The sequence below is a fragment of the Ranitomeya imitator genome, chromosome 1 (assembly GCF_032444005.1).
Source record: "Ranitomeya imitator isolate aRanImi1 chromosome 1, aRanImi1.pri, whole genome shotgun sequence".
NCBI classification, from domain to species: domain Eukaryota; kingdom Metazoa; phylum Chordata; class Amphibia; order Anura; family Dendrobatidae; genus Ranitomeya; species Ranitomeya imitator.
In genome coordinates, this window is record NC_091282.1 from 455,998,925 (window position 1) to 456,015,552 (window position 16,628).

General features: G+C 43.9%; 1 long non-coding RNA gene across 1 annotated transcript in view; it reads right to left on the bottom strand.

Annotated features, from left to right (window-relative positions):
- Positions 1-16,628, bottom strand: part of LOC138676035 (uncharacterized) — a 2,127,350-nt gene that overhangs the window by 845,354 nt on the left and 1,265,368 nt on the right. Inside the window, exon 5 of the long non-coding RNA XR_011320737.1 lies at positions 1,982-2,106. This is a non-coding gene — a long non-coding RNA (uncharacterized lncRNA). The remainder of the gene's footprint in view (positions 1-1,981; positions 2,107-16,628) is intronic.

Consider the following 16,628-nt stretch of genomic DNA (forward strand, 5'->3'; position numbering starts at 1 on the left):
AACGCAAAAAGATAGAGCATGTCCGGATTTTGTGCCTGATGCGTTTTTAGTTCTCTCTGACAAAGAGGACAGTAATAGCGGAAACTTGGAAAGACATTAACAACCAGTAAACAACAAGAAAATAGCAACCAAGGTCACAAATGCATTAGCCCCATATATCGAGAAGGCTCTGGGTCAGGTTATATAAATGTTCCTTAACCCCATATTTACAACAGTCTGAGGAAACAGGCATAAAGAACTGAGGAATTTGAGTAGCACATAATCTACCTAGATGGAGAAAATAACGAGACACAATCCTGCTTCAATGATGGAGTTGAAACATCTCAGTGATAGAACAGAACATCTAGCAACTTAAGATCAATGGACTTAATATAATCAGTTTCAGAATCAGCGCTACAAAGTCTATGAGAAGTAGATCTTCTAGATCCTCTAGGAAAAGCAACAACTGCAGAGTTAATAAGGCTTATCACATAGGCCAAGACTCCTGCCAAGGGTACACTGAAGACAGTCAATTGAAATGACATCAGGTAAGAGGGAGGATGATATGGTGAATATAGTTCAATAAGGGACAGTGTGAAGGTTAGAGTTCATAAGGGAGGACAGTGTGGCATTAATTGTCCAGAAAAGAGTTTGTTGTTCATAGTTGAAAAAGAGTATAGTGTGGTATCAGAGGTTGTAAGGAAAAATCTATGGAGCCTCATTTTGAGGCTGTTTTGTTCTTTATTTTGTGATTTTAAAAAAATATATTTACAATTTTTTCAAACTTTCCCTGCCCTGTTTGTTAATCTAATACCCTGCAATGCTTTTGTCAGCTAAAATATTTCACTGAATGCTGTGTCAACTAAAATATATAGCGGACGTACGCTGATGATAGCGCTAAATCTGTGAGTGAGCCGACTCGATCGTTGCACCATACATCTACGGCAGTTTGTGGGAACGCACCTCCCGTAATGCTGTAAAAGTACTGTAGATGTCATGTATGGGTGAATAGGTAGATTTCTTCATAGTATGCGGTCCATTTTATTACTCACCCATTCAAGTCTTTGGGTGAGTAAAAAAGGGATCACACACGGAACATTAGGGTGTCATCCCATTTTTACAGATTAATTTCTTTTATGAGCCTAGCAACCTGTATTTAATCATGTACATTTTGAAAATGGATTGCACCAGGACATCACATGGATGTCACACAGACATAAAAAAAAATGGCCACACAAATGGCAGACTGATGAAAATAGGATGAAAATCAGAAAAAAACCATCTGAGTTTTCTGGATGAAACTCAGACGATTTCTCATACACTCTTCTGCAGGAGCAATATAGGGTAGATTCTGTTGTAGCTTTAATCAGTGAATATTAATTTACAGGACATGGCACTTAGTTGTAAGCATGTAGAGGCAGTGAATACATTGGAGATACATTCTGAAAAAGGCTTGATGGAGTCATGCAAGCAATAGTTATTTATAAATAATATATTTAATATTATTAGGATGTTTGAACAATATTTATTGAAGTGAAAATATGTTTTAAAATAATATAGGATTGCATTCATATATTTTCAGGTTTAATATAAAATAAATATGTAAAAATACATATATATATATATATATATATATATATATATATATACTAGATTGTGGCCCGCCGTAGTATATGGACAATGATGATTCCAGAATTCGCGGCAGACTGTGCCCGTCGCTGATTGGTCGAGGCAACCTTTATGACATCATCGTCACCATGGCAACCATTATGACATCTACGTCGATACTGTGCCTGTCGCTGATTGGTCGAGGTGAATTCGCAGCAGACTGTGCCCGTCGTTGATTGGTCGAGGCAACCTTTATGACATCATCGTTGCCATGCTGTGCCCGTCGCTGATTGGTCGAGGCCTGGCGGCCTCGACCAATCAGAGACGCGGGATTTCAAGGACAGACAGACAGAAAAATCCTTAGACAATTATATATATAGATAAAATAACTCACCAGGATACAAGGCGCTCATATGCAGATTGTGCAGGTGCCAACATTTTGCCAGAATGAGGTTTCTTCTTTCTTAGTTTTCAAAAAATGGATAATGCTGAATGCTGTATGATATTTTGCTTCTTTACCTGAAATAAAACAGGCCTCAATAAGAAACAAAGTATTTTACACTTAAAGCAAGGACTCCAAACAATGTTGAAACTTTTAATTAGATTACAGCTCAATGTTGTGCATATGATGGAGCTTTCATACTCTATGTGAAACACTGTGTAAAAATGTAAATAAATGATAATTATGAAGCAAGAGGTCAACAAGGGATGAATAGTATGCAACTAGATGGTTATACGGATTCAGAATGTTACAGAGGATTCTGATTAAAGGAAACTTGTCGTGTTAAATACCAGCATTAACCTGCAGATAAGGGGTTAATTTGCAGATTAATAGTGTTATAAAGCAATGTGGCCGCTGCATTGAAGACCAGGCTACTAGGAAGTATATAACTTTATTCTTACCGGCATTCTCTGGCTTTCAGTCATAGAGTCACTTTTCATTACACAGTGAGGGGCGGCTGTAGCCATGATGATACTGACCGGCAGCCGGCTCACCAGAGCATCAGTGGTAAGCAGCAAAGTACATTTTCATTTTCTTTTTAACCTAATAGTCATCCATTTATTGTTAAGCTCCATTTTGCATGAAGTCACACAGAGTGGAATACAAATAATCTGTACAGTCCAGAATGTAAATTTTTGTAAAATTTAAGTAAAATTCAATTTAAGAAAATCCCTCAGCTCTAGTAACGATCATTGTTGGTGTAACGAAGCAATAGGTCATAAAAAAATGACAGCTTCTTTGTGTGTATCTGACTCTCTCTCTCTACCTACAGTTTCTTCATACTCCTATGGGCAATGGCTGCAACTTGATCCTTCCGTTAATCTGACAGTCCATCTTTATCTCTGTTTCACTAAATAAGTATCTTATTGATAAACTAAGATTGAGTGAATGCTACAAAAGAAAAGGGGTAAGGAGAGGAATTTAATATATTTGATTGACATGAATTGTCTAAAATGGCTGCTGCTTTTTTCCATGTTGCAAAAGACTGCATCGTTCAGAGAAGGCTCACATTAACATGGACGTGGCCAAGTGAGCTTCCTCATAATACCTTGCAACAAAGCATTAAGTAGAATAGCACAGCCGAAGAGGAGGAAATATCATATCCTGTATAAAAGCCAAGGTAAAGAATCCTGCAGTCATTTGTGGTGAGTCTGGATAGTGAGAACACATCATATCTCATAGCTTAGCTATAGGTATAGGGAGAGAAAACCATTAAATACTAAGCAAGCATTACAGATATTGTGTGACAGCACAGCAACTATAAACTGTTCTAAACCAATTACACGTATCCATGTAATGTAAAATCACTTTGATATTATTAAAATTGTCAGTTGAAATGGTTTGCACTCTTACAGTACTTGTAATTGGCCATAAATTGAATTTTTCAATAAATTTTTTTGAAAAAAAATGTTGCTACACTTTCACTAATTTATTGAAAGGCATGAGCAATCATTAAAGTGCTTACATGCTCATTACTCAAACCGAGCAATTTCTAATGCTCAGATGCTCTTTTCGAGTTACAAGTATAATGGGAGCCAGTGGGAAATACAAGCATTTTTCTGGCAGCCCCTATAAGGAGGATCTGTTGGGCAGTCCAAATGCTGAAATGGATGGGAAAGTGCTGAATGAAAGGAGAACAGCATGGGGAAGACCCTGGGAAGCATCTCTGACTCCAAGATTGGCTGCTGAGAATATTGGTGTCACACTTTTACTCTACTTTAATTACTGGCAATAAGACATTCAAAGTTGAAGAGAAATTGGAGTTTACAGGAAATAAACATTTTTCCTATATAATGACTTGTATATAAGGCAAAATTTAAGTAAACCAAAGTTGATATTTTAAGCAAAATATGGGAAATTTCAGTGTAATTTATGATGAAAGAGGGACTAAGATACACTTTGTATTAGACAGAAGGGAGGGCCTCATACACATTCTGTTGTGTTCTGTTGTCATGTAGTGGTACTCCTAGAATTGCAAGCAGGGTCATCCATACACCCTTGAGGGCACCAAATGGAGGGCCTCATAAAAAATAAAACAGTGTAGTTGTTGTACTTCTATTCTCATAAAGACTCTGCCCACAGTCCAAGCCAAAATAAATTCTAAGAAGGTTCTCTTGTAGCGTGGGCCTAGCAGAGTGACCAACCAGTACTCTTTTTTGCTCAAGATGAATATAATTTGAGGGTTATGGGAAAGGTAACAGTGCGTAAATTTGGCCATATATGCCAAGGTCCCTACAGCCAACAGTTCCCTGTCTCCATTATGATGATGACTCTCCATCTCCTCCTTCCTCTCTTCCTACTTATTCCCCATCCACATAGGAGAGATGGGAAAAAGCTTGTTTGGGTAGTGGTCACTGTTGTGCTAGCAACAAGCTACTGTTCCCCCTCCCCATTGATGCCCAGTCCGTGCTGAGCAGATGAGATGAGGCTTGACTGGTTAGTATCTCTCTGTCTCATGTAGTAGACATAAAGGAGGGCGACACACATTCTGTTCAAATTTTCATGTAGTGGTACCCCTATATTCATAAAGGCTACGCACTAAGTGCAAAGCCTGCCAAAAAATACAAGCAGGGCCATCCATAGACCCTTGAAGGCACCGACTGGAGTGCCTCATTGAAATATTAAAAAAGTGTAATTGTGGTGCTTCTACACTCATAAAGGCTGTGAGCACAGTGCAAAGCAAGAATCAAAATTCTAAGGCAGATCATCCATACACCCTTAAAGGCATCAACTGGAGTGCTTCATCAAATATTTAAGAATATGCAGTTGTATTTCTGCAATCATAAAGACTCTGGAGGACCTCATTAAAGTATTGTAGATTAACAAAACTATATGTGCTTCTGTCATCTGATGGTGAGGAAAAGTAGTGGCTAATCCAGGCTTTGTTAATTTTTATCAGAGTGAGCCTAACAGCATTTTTAGCATCTGTCTGTTATGACCCCCCACAGAACTAAAATCCCAGTCATATAATACGCTAGTGCCAGGGCAGCACAACACCTTCAAATCATAGAGGGACAGTTCAGGCCAGGTGTCCAGCTTTAAGACCCAATAGTTGAAGGTCGCAGAGGAATTAGGGAGTATGCTGAATTTGTCAGCCAGGTATCTCTTGACCGACTTTAAAAACTTTTCCCTCCTTGTCATAAATACCCTGTTATCAGAGCCTGAACGCTGGGAGGGTGTCACAAAGTTGGCCAAGGCTTTTGAAAGAGTGTTTCTGCCTCTTCTATACCTGGTGTATGTCTCCCTCACTTTTCATCCTTGAATAGGCAAGGTAGCTTGCCCCCTGCTGCTAGCATTGTCTGTTGGGAATTTTTTCAACATATTTTTCACAATGGCCTTCTGATATAGCACCATTTTAATAGACCTCTTTGCCTCAGACAGGAGAGATGCAAGGTTCTCCGTATAGTGTGGGTCTTCCCGGATGACCAACTAGTACTCATTTATATGCAAGGTGAGGATTATGAGAAAGGCAGAGGTACATAAAGTCAGCCATATGTGCCAAGGTCCAAACAGCCAGCACTTCCCTGTCTCCACCATGATGACAACTCTCCATCTCCTTCTCTTCGCTCTCTTTTTCCTTATTCCCCCCTCTGGCCATCCACATAGGAGAGACAGGATAAAGCTTGTGTGGGTACTAGCCTCTGTTGCGCTAGCAACCAGCTCCTGTTTTTCCTCCTCCTTAGCCTCCTTAAAGCTCCTCCTAACGCTTCATTTTAAAATGGCAGAAGAGGGATCATTGTGCTGATTATGGCATCAATTTTGGAGAACAATAGAAATGTCATACATTCATGACCACTCTTCAGTTGCTATGTGTGTAGACTGACCAGAATAATGATGTGCGTGCTGGAGCTAGTATTCCACAACTGTTCTCTGGTGCTCACAAAGCCTTGCCAGCAAATGCAGTTTGATGTTCCTGTATGTAGTGATGTCACAGAACAGTCAGTGAGCTGGCACTTGCATGGGCTGCCGCAGCACTGCCATTGCAGCAGCAGCTGTAGCTGACTCGCGGATATGAGCTTCAGCATAGCTTGTTGCCATTTCACTAAAGCAGAGATGCAGAACTTCCAGTTTCTGGCTGTTGTGGATGATATGATCTGAGATAACACATCAGAGATGGAGGATGAGAGAAGAGCAGGTGGGGGTGCGTGAACTGGTGTAGGATGTGAAGGAAACCCTCAAAGAAGTAGGGCAGCAATCTTCGGTGCTGGTAGCGCATGTGCAGTTTCCGGGTGTGACTTAGCCTCCACAATATTCATCCAGTTTGCCATCAGGGAAATGTAGTGTATCTGGCCATAAGCGCTTGTCCACGTGTCGGTTGTTAAGTGAACAATCCCAGTAAGTGCGTTGGTAAGGGCACGTGTGATGATCTTGGCATGTGCTGGTACAAGGTAGGGATGCCACACTGGGAGAAATAGTGGCAGCTGGGACTGACCACCAAAGGATGGCTGTGTACATGACTCGGTGGAAATCCTCTGTGTCTACTAGACTAAGTGGCAACATTTCCACAGCAAGCAGCCTGGAAATGTGCCCATCAAGCGTTTTGGCTTGTGGGTGGGTGGTTGACAGGGAACTTTCTTTTTTGTTCTAAGGCCTGGGGTAGGGTAGCTGAATTTTGTGCCTTGGAAGTGCCTGATGATAGTGCCTCAGAATATGGAAGGACAGGTGCAGAGTGAGAGGCACATGTGCCAGTGTCATGGACAATGGCATGGCAAGCAAATAGCACATGGGAAGTGGTCTCTTCCACTGACAACTGTGGACCCAGGCGTTCGTCAAACCAAGTTGGGTATTTCGAAGACATGTGCCTGATCATGCTGGTGGTGGTTAGGCTCTTAAGGGTAAGGCTCATGCTGATCTTGGCATGGCACAAGTTTCAAATGACCATTTTTTGTCTCAGAACTCTCCTTTAAAAAGTCTCAGACTTGGGAAAAACGATTTTCTCTTTCTTTTTTCATTTTTAAACTCCCCTTCTTCCAAGAGTCAAAACAAACAGATTGATTTATTTCAAGTGTTTATTTCTGTTAATGTTGATGATTATGGCTTATAGCCAATGAAAACTCCAAAGTGTCATTATCTCAGTAAATTAGAATACTTTATAACACCAGCTTGAAAAATTACTTAAAATCCGAAATGTTGACCTACTGAAATGTATGTTCTGTAAATTCACTCAATACTTGGTCGGGGCTCTTTTTGTATCAATTACTGCATCAATGTGGTGTGGAATGAAGGCGATCAACCTCTGGCACTGCTGAGGTGTTATGGACTCCAGGTTGCTTTGATATCAGCATTCAGTTTTTCTGCATTGTTGGGTCTGGTGTCTCTCATCTTCATCTTGACAATACCCCATAGATTCTTTATTCTCTAAGGTCAGGCGAGTTTTCTGGCCAATCAAGCACAGTGATTCTGTTGATTTTAAACCAGATATTGGTACTTTTGGCAGTGTGCACAGGTGCCAAGTTCTGCTGGAGGATGAAATTTCCTTCTCCAAAAAGCTTGTCTGCAGAGCGAAGCATGAAGTGCTCTAAAATTTCCTGGTAGTCGGCTGCGCTGACTTTGGTCTTCATAAAACACAGTGGACCAACACCAGCAGATGACATGGCTCCCCAAACAATCACTGATTGTAGAAACTTCACACTAGACCTCAGGCAGCTTGGATTGTGCATCCTCCAGACTCTGGGACCTTGATTTCCAAATTAAATACAAAATTTACTTTCATCTGAATACAACACCTTAGACCACTGGGCAACAGTCCAGTTCTATTTCTCCTCGGCCCAGGAAGGACGGTTTTGGCATTGTCTGTTGGTCATGAGTGACTTGACACAAGGAATGCAATACTTGAAGCTCATATGTCTATGTGTGGTGGCTCTTGTACTTCCAAATTTTGGAATGGCCTTTTCTTAACAATCCTTTCAAGGCTGCAGTTATCCCGGTTGCTTGTGCACCTTTTTCTACCACACTTTTTCCTTCCACTACACTTTCCATTAATATGCTGGGATACAGCACTCTGTAAATAGCCAGCTTCTTTAGCAATGACCTTTTGGGGATTACCCTCCTTGTGGAGTGTGTCATTGACTGCCTTCTGGGCATCTTTCAAGCCAACAGTCTTTCCCATGATTATAGAGCCTATTGAAACAGACTAAGGGGCCTTTTAAAATGCTTAGTAAGCCTTTGCAGGTGTGTTTTGTTAATTATTCTAATATATAAAAATAATTACTTTTGAGTTTTCATTGGCTGTAATCCATAATCACCACCATAAACAGCAATAAACACATGAAATAGATCACTCTGTGTGTAATGACTCAATATAATATATTAGTTTCACTTTTTGTATTGAAAAACTGAAATAAATTAACTTTTTGATGATATTCTAATTTTGTAAGAAGCATCTGTATATATATTTTTATTTAAGTGGTGAAAAAAATGTGGAAATTTGCAAAAGAAATAAAAAACTTCGCTTGCCATTTTCCGAGACCCATATCGCCTTCATTTTCAGGATATGAGGCAGTGTGAGAGATTGTATCCTGAGCTGATGTTATTATTGATACCATTCTGGCACCGATGTTACGAATACCAATATTTGATATTTGATACCAATGTTACGGTGGCCAAAACCCCCGTAATTCTGGCTTTTTTATTTAACTTTTCGCTATGCCGTTTAACAGTTAGTTTAATTTACTTTATATTTTGATAGATTTGACTTTTATGAACGCAGACTTTTTACTTTTATTTTACTGTATTTAATAGTCCCTGAAGCCTCAATCGTCTGATCGCTTGTGTATTGTATTCATCACTTCTATTACTAGAGAAATTAATGATCTACATACAGACTGGCTTTCATAGAATTGTCATAACATGCACAGAGGTCTTCAGCAGACCTCCAAATGTCATGGTAACCTATAATTTCCCACACTCACGTCACGGGCACGCTAAGAGATTGGCAGGTAAAATGCTGTTCAACAGCTTTTTTTATAAACTCAAAAATAAAAATGACACACTTGGCACAATGAGCATTAAAATTGATGTATAATTTTTATAAATTTGTCTAAAAAGTGTTTAAAAAAAAAAAAAAAAAAAGACAAAGTATGAAAAAAGCAGGCGCAAAAATTACAAAATCCGACCAATTTTTTTTATTTTTTACATAATTAGACAAGACAGGTCTTTTAGTCCAGTATGTCAATGCCTGACATCCACTTAGTTCTAAATAATCTACTGTAGTATATTTCTAATTATATTATAAAATCTACATTTTAATAGACTGAGAATATAATAGTACTTTTTAGCATGATCTACTCATTGAGGAAATTACAGACAATGCTGTTATACTGCACAAATATATAATACTGTACATAATAAACATGACAGTATAGCAATGAACATATTGCAGTGCCCACTGTAGATATTAGAGAGCACAATAAGTATTAAAGTCCTCGTAAAAATATTGCCAGCTGAAGGTGCACAAACTGCCAGCATATAATATTCCCAGTATACTGTATTTAGAAAAAAAACATAAGTGTATCATTTTGTTTTATTTCTTAATATAACTTCTATTTAATCCTTATTTAATTTAAAATATATTTTTTAATGATAGGGGTTTGGGATTTGGTAAAGTGCTAGCAATCCCATTGTTCCCTTCACAAAGCCATGAAATTAGTGATGTTAGTGGTACATTTTGGAAAACATGTTATTTCAAAGATAAGCAAAAGAGACGCAAAGATATGTAAGTTACATATATAATAATAATAATAATTTTTATTTATATAGCGCCAACATATTCTGCAGCGCTTTACAAATTATAGAGGGGACTTGCACAGACAATAGACCTAACAGCATAACAGAAATACAGTTCAAAACAGATACCAGGAGGAATGAGGGCCCTGCTCGCAAGCTTACAAACTATGAGGAAAAGGGGAGACACGAGAGGTGGATGGTAACAAATGCTATAGTTATATATATATAACCCCAAGCCCTCTCTGGTGTATACCCAGGGTCGTACTGGCTCACCGGAGAACCGGAGGATTTTCCTGTGGGCCCAGGCACTGACACCTGCTGGCATACTAGCCAGCAGCCGCCTAAGGCCCTAACTGCTCTAGGGGCCCCCAGCCAGTGGCTATGGGCCCTTGAGTCAAGGGGGCCTGCCCTGTGCAAGTGGAGCAGCAGCGGTTGACAGGAAGCCACACCTGTCCCTGCTGGTAAAGAGAAATGAATATTCACTCTTCCCTATGCCCCCATGCCCCCATGGGCGTGGAGAGGAGTGAATACCATTATCACTTTAATAGCGGGCAGCGTTAGCCCGCATGTAAAGCCCCACCACCACCGCACCGTTCTCTCACACTCACACACAAAGCACCGCACAGCACCACATACACACACGCATGCAGACAGACACAGCACCACTCACCTCTCACATCACATCCCAGCGTCCTGCTTCCTGCCCAGCACTTCCTGTCTGTGACAGCGCAGCTAGATGACGTCATCATTCAGCACACAGCTGTTTCAGACAGAAAGCAGCCTGTGAGGAAGAGGCTGCTGGGATGTGCTGTGAGAGGTAAGTGGCGCTGTGTTTCTGTCTGCGTGCATGTGAGTATGTGGTGCGATGGTGTGTGTTTGTGGTGCGGTGCTTTGAGTGAGTGTGTGTGAGTGAGAGGGTGGTGCGGTGCTGTGTGTGTATATTGGAGATGTGTGTATTGTAGATTGGCAATGATGAAGTGGTGGGGAAGGACGATGGGGTGGTGGGGAAGGAGGCAATGGTGGAGGTGGTGGAATGGGCAATGATGGGGTGGAGGGGAAGAATGCAATGATGGTTGTGGTGAAACGGACAATGATTGTGGTGGAGAGAGGCAATGATGGAGGTGTTGAAATGGGTAATGATGGGGCTGTTGAAATGGGCAATGATGGGAGTTGTGGGGGAGAAGGCAATGATGGAGGTTGTGGAAAGGGCAATGATAGGGGTGGTGGGGGAGAAGGCAATGATGGGGGTGGAGGGGAGAACAATGATGGAGGTGGAGAGGGGCTGCATTATATCCTATGAGGGGGGTTGCATTATACTTTATGAGAGGGCTGCATATAATTCTGTGTGGGGACTGCATTATTCTCTCTGGTGACTACGTTATATTGTGGGGGCTACATCATACTATATGAGGGAGGAGAACATTATGCCCTATGAGGGGGCTACAGTATACTGTATGGGGGAATGCATTATGCTATATGAGGGGTGCTCCATTATACCCTATGTGGGTGCTAAATTATATTCTATGGTGGAGACTGCATTATACCTTTTGAGGGTGTAGCATTCTATTCTATGAGGCAGGCTGCATTACATTCTATGAGAGGGGGCTGCATTATACTCTATGAGAGGGGGCTACATTATATTCTTTGAGGGGGCTACATTATTTTATGAGGGGAGCTGCATTATATTCTATGAGAGGCTACATTGTGTTCTATAAGGGAGGCTACATTATATTCTATGAGGGAGCTGCATTATATTCTATGAGAGGCTACATTGTATTCCATGAGGGAGGCTACATTATATTCTATGAAGGGGGCTACATTATATTCTATGAGAAGCTACATTAATAATAATAATAATAATATTTTTTATTTATATAGCGCCAACATATTCCACAGCACTTTACAATTAAGCGGGGACATGTACAAACAATAAATTCGGTACAAGTTAAGACAATTTAAACAGTGACATTAGGAGTGAGGTCCCTGCTCGCAAGCTTACAATCTACAAGGAAATGGGGGGACACAATAGGTGAAAAGTGCTTGTTATTTCAGGTCTGGAAATTGTTAGGTCTCGAGTTCCCGCTTCTGCACAGGGGGAATCTCGGGTCATCTCCGCTGCAGTCTCCCATTCTTATCCAGCCGCAGTGGAGTCTGCTCAGCAGGGACGTCGGTCCCAGCGTCTTGCTCAGTCTCACTGTGTACAGAGAGTTACTGCTGCTTCTTCAGCTTCTGCCATTAAAGCCTGTGCTGGTCAGCAGTGAGCGGACTTCTCTGGGACTAAGTCCTTGTCTGCACACACTGAGCATGCCCAGGGCAAGATCTCCCGTTGGAGATCGAGGGTCATGTGCTCAGGCTCTGCAGCACATTCCATTGGTCCTCTTGGCAGGTCTTGGAAGGGCAAAGTTTCTGTGGCCACTTCCTGTGCTGCAACTATATAAACTGCGCATGACCGCACGGCCATGCGCTAGTGTACATTTGCTTACGTGTGTTTGTTGTGAGTGCAAGTCGTCCTTGGATACCCCTTCCCTATTGAATGTCTGTTCGCGGAAGGTGTATGGTTGCTATCTAGCGCCCGACTTATCCTACAGCACTAATCACACGTTACAGCGTCCAGTTGCTGTGACCGCCAGTACGGCGCCGTGCACTTCCTCTGTGCTTTCCTTACCCAAGCCTGGGTGGTTAGTGGAGTTCGTCAGTGCGGCACCGCATGCACTCTTGTGCCCTAATATTGTTATTCTGCTTCCTTATACACCCAGTTGCGGTGTTGTGCCAGCAAGGGTCTAATCGGACTTCAATCCTAGTTGGGGTTGAGTTCGCTGACTACTTGCTCGCCTTCTATGTGCGGTACCGCGATCCTGTGACGCAACAGGATCGCTTCCTTCACGCTGGGTGAAGTTTAACCCACGTGTGTATACTTATGAGTACCGCCATATAGTCCGTCATTACTTAGCAGCAGGTTCCATCTCTGCACGGTGGACCCCGGGCTGCGAACGCACCATACACTATCTGTCTTATTATTTGGTGCGTTCCGCTAGCCCTAACATTACACTAGCACCAGGGTCTGGCTAGTAATGACGGACAAACAGCAATCCTTGCGGTATATCCAGCAGCTGGAGGGTAGGTTGGCGGCTCTTGAGAGCGCAACCTCAGCTGTGGATGTTACCGCAGTTGCTGTACAGGCTGCTAGCGTGGCTGCAGCAACCCTGTCCATTGCCACCCCTGCTCTGACATTTTCTCGCCTCCCGCTGCCAGAAAAAATTTCTGGTGATAGCAAGTTTTGTAGGGGATTTGTGAGTCAGTGCTCTATTCACCTCGAGCTCCTGGCTGCACGTTTTCCCACAGAGCGGGCTAAGGTGGGATTTATAGTGTCTCTCTTGTCGGACAGGGCGTTGGAATGGGCTACGCCGCTGTGGGAGCGTGGTGATCATGTGGTGCAGAGTGCTCCGCTGTTTCTGAGCACTCTGAAACAGGTCTTTTTAGGACCTCAAGTCACCCATGATACTGCGCTCCAACTGCTGGCATTAACTCAGGGTGAGTCCTTGGTCAGTCATTTTGCCGTCCAATTCCGCACTTTAGCTTCTGAGCTGGATTGGTCGGATAAAGCTCATATCCCCATATTTTGGAGGGGCCTGGCTGACCACGTTAAGGACGCTCTGGCCACTAGGGAGATTCCTGCCACACTGGAGGAGTTAATAACTGTCTCCACTCGAATTGACCTCCGTTTTAACGAGCGGAGGTTAGAGCGAGCCCAGTGTAGGCAGAGGTTTCGGCTGGCTCCTACCTTCGCCAAACCTCTGGAATCTCCGGTCCTGGTTCCTGAGTCACATGAGGCCAGGGAAGTGTCACAAGCGGGATCTAAGTCTCGGACCGCTTGTGCACTCAAGGTCTGTCATGTTTGCCAGCAGTCAGGACATCTAGCCACCAGATGTTCTCAGCGGTCGAGGAAACGTCAGCGTCTAGTGGTAGTAGGTGGAGGTACACTAGACACGGCGACGTTTGCCTCTAAATTGTCCTTTAAGGGGACAATTACTATAGGCTCATTCTCCCACTCGGTAGAGCTCTGCGTGGATTCAGGGGCGGAGGGCAATTTTATGTCTTCTGCCTTCGCCCAACGTCACGCAATACCCCTGGTTATGCTAGCTCAACCAGTAACGGTACGAGTGGTGAATGGGTCGACACTGCCCTCACAGATAACACACCAGACCATCCCTTTTACTCTGTCCATGTCGCCATCTCATCAGGAGATTATATCTCTGCTCGTCATTACAGAGGGAATTGATGAGGTCCTGTTGGGAATACCTTGGCTAAGGTACCACTCTCCTCATATCGAGTGGTCCTCTGGCAGAATCCTGGGATGGGGTGAATCTTGTGGGGGTAGGTGTCAGAGGGAGTGCGTTCAGGTTGCTACTACAGAGGTACCCGCAGATCTTTCCTCTCTCCCCAAGCAGTATTGGTCTTATGGAGACGTGTTCACCAAAAAGGCGGCGGAGATCCTTCCGCCCCATCGCCCCTATGACTGTCCTATTGAGCTCTTGCCCTGGTGCTGAGCCTCCCCGGGGTCGAGTCTATCCACTATCTCTCCCGGAGACGGAGGCAATGTCACAGTACATCCAGGAAAATCTGGCAAGAGGATTCATTAGGAAGTCAGTGTCACCTGCTGGGGCAGGGTTCTTCTTCGTGCAGAAGAAGAATGGGGAATTGCGTCCATGTATAGACTACAGGGGTCTTAACGCTATCACCGTTAAAAATAAGTATCCTTTGCCCTTGATATCTGAGCTCTTCGATAGGCTTCGGGGAGCAAGGGTATTTACTAAACTAGATCTGCGGGGTGCTTACAACCTGATTCGCATCCGTGAGGCAGACGAATGGAAGACGGCTTTTAACACCAGGGATGGGCACTATGAATATCTGGTGATGCCCTTCGGGCTCTGTAATGTCCCAGCCGTTTTCCAAGACTTTGTGAACGATATCTTCCGGGATATGCTTTCCACCTCGGTCGTAGTCTATCTGGATGATATTCTCATCTACTCTCCAGATATTGACTCCCACCGGAGAGATGTTTGCAAAGTCTTCGACCTCCTACGGGCAAACTCCCTCTATGCCAAGTTGGAGAAGTGTATGTTTGAGCAGGAGTCCTTACCTTTCCTAGGCTACATCATCTCTGCCCAGGGATTAGCTATGGATCCTGCCAAACTACAGGCTGTGATGGACTGGCAGGAACCCCATTCTCTTAAAGCGGTGCAGCGCTTTATGGGGTTCATTAATTATTATCGCCAGTTCATTCCGCACTTCTCAACTTTGGTAGCTCCCTTGGTTGCCCTCACCAAGAATGGGGTGAATCCAAAATTGTGGTCTGAGGAGGTCTCCAAGGCCTTTAACTCTATAAAGTCACACTTCGCTAGCACTCCCATCCTACATCGCCCCGATGTTGATAAGCCATTTATCATGGAGGTGGATGCCTCTTCTGTTGGTGCTGGATCAGTCCTCTTCCAAAAGGATGCTCAAGGTCGGAAGCATCCTTGCTTCTTTTTCTCCAAGACCTTCTCACCAGCAGAGAGGAATTATTCCATCGGGGACAGGGAGTTGCTAGCCATGAAGTTGGCTTTCTCGGAGTGGAGACATCTCTTGGAGGGATCACGTTTTCCCTTCCAAGTCTTCACAGACCATAAAAATTTGGTGTACCTGCAGATAGCCCAGCGGTTGAATTCTCGCCAGGCCAGATGGTCCTTATTCTTCTCCCGGTTTCATTTCACCCTCCATTTTCTTTCTGGGGAGAAGAACATTCGGGCCGACGCTCTCTCTCGCTCCGTTGTGTCATCTGCGGAGGAGGAGGAGGAGCCTCGGCTTATTGTCCCCACCGAGAGCTTGAGAACTGTGGCCCCGGTTTCGCTAGAGTCTGTGCCCCCGGGCAAGACTTTTGTTCCATCCAATTTGCGACCGGAGGTTCTCTCTTGGGCACACTCGTCCAGGGTGGGTGGACATTTTGGTACCAAAAGGACATCTGAGTTACTGGCGAGGACGTACTGGTGGCCGCATATGGCTCGTTATGTCGCAGAGTATGTTCGGGCGTGTGTCTCTTGCGCCAAGAACAAGACTCCTCGGCAACGGCCAGCTGGTTTGCTTTTTCCTCTGCCGGTGGCGGACAGGCCCTGGGAGATGGTCGGGATGGACTTTGTGGTGGGCTTACCCAAGTCTTGTAACTGCACCATTATCTGGGTGATCACCGACCATTTTTCCAAAATGGTGCACTTGGTGCTTCTTCCACGGCTACCTTCTGCACGGACGTTGGCTGTCTTGTTCGTCAAGCATATCTTTCGCCTACACGGTATGCCAGACAAAATTGTTAGTGACCGGTGTCCCCAGTTTGCGTCTCGATTCTGGAGAGAGCTTTGTCGTCTACTCAGTATTGAGTTGAATCTCTCTTCGGCATATCATCCCGAGACGAATGGGTTGGTAGAGAGGGCCAACCAGACCTTGGTCACATATTTACGACATTTTGTTTCTGCCAGGCAGGATGACTGGGCATCCTTGCTACCGTGGGCAGAGTTTGCACTTAACAATGCCGTAGCCGACTCCACCGGTCAGACTCCATTCCTCCTAAATTACGGCCAGCATCCGCGTGTTTCTGTGCCCATGCCTGTGTCTTCTGCTGACTCCAGGGTGGCAGACTGGGCTGTGGAGGCACGGGACATTTGGGACCGCACGCAGGATGCCATTCGGGCCTCCAAGGAGAGAATGAGGTCCTCCGCCGATGTTCATCGGCGCCCCGCTCCGACCTTTGCTCCTAGCGACTTGGTGTGGCTCTCCGCCCGTA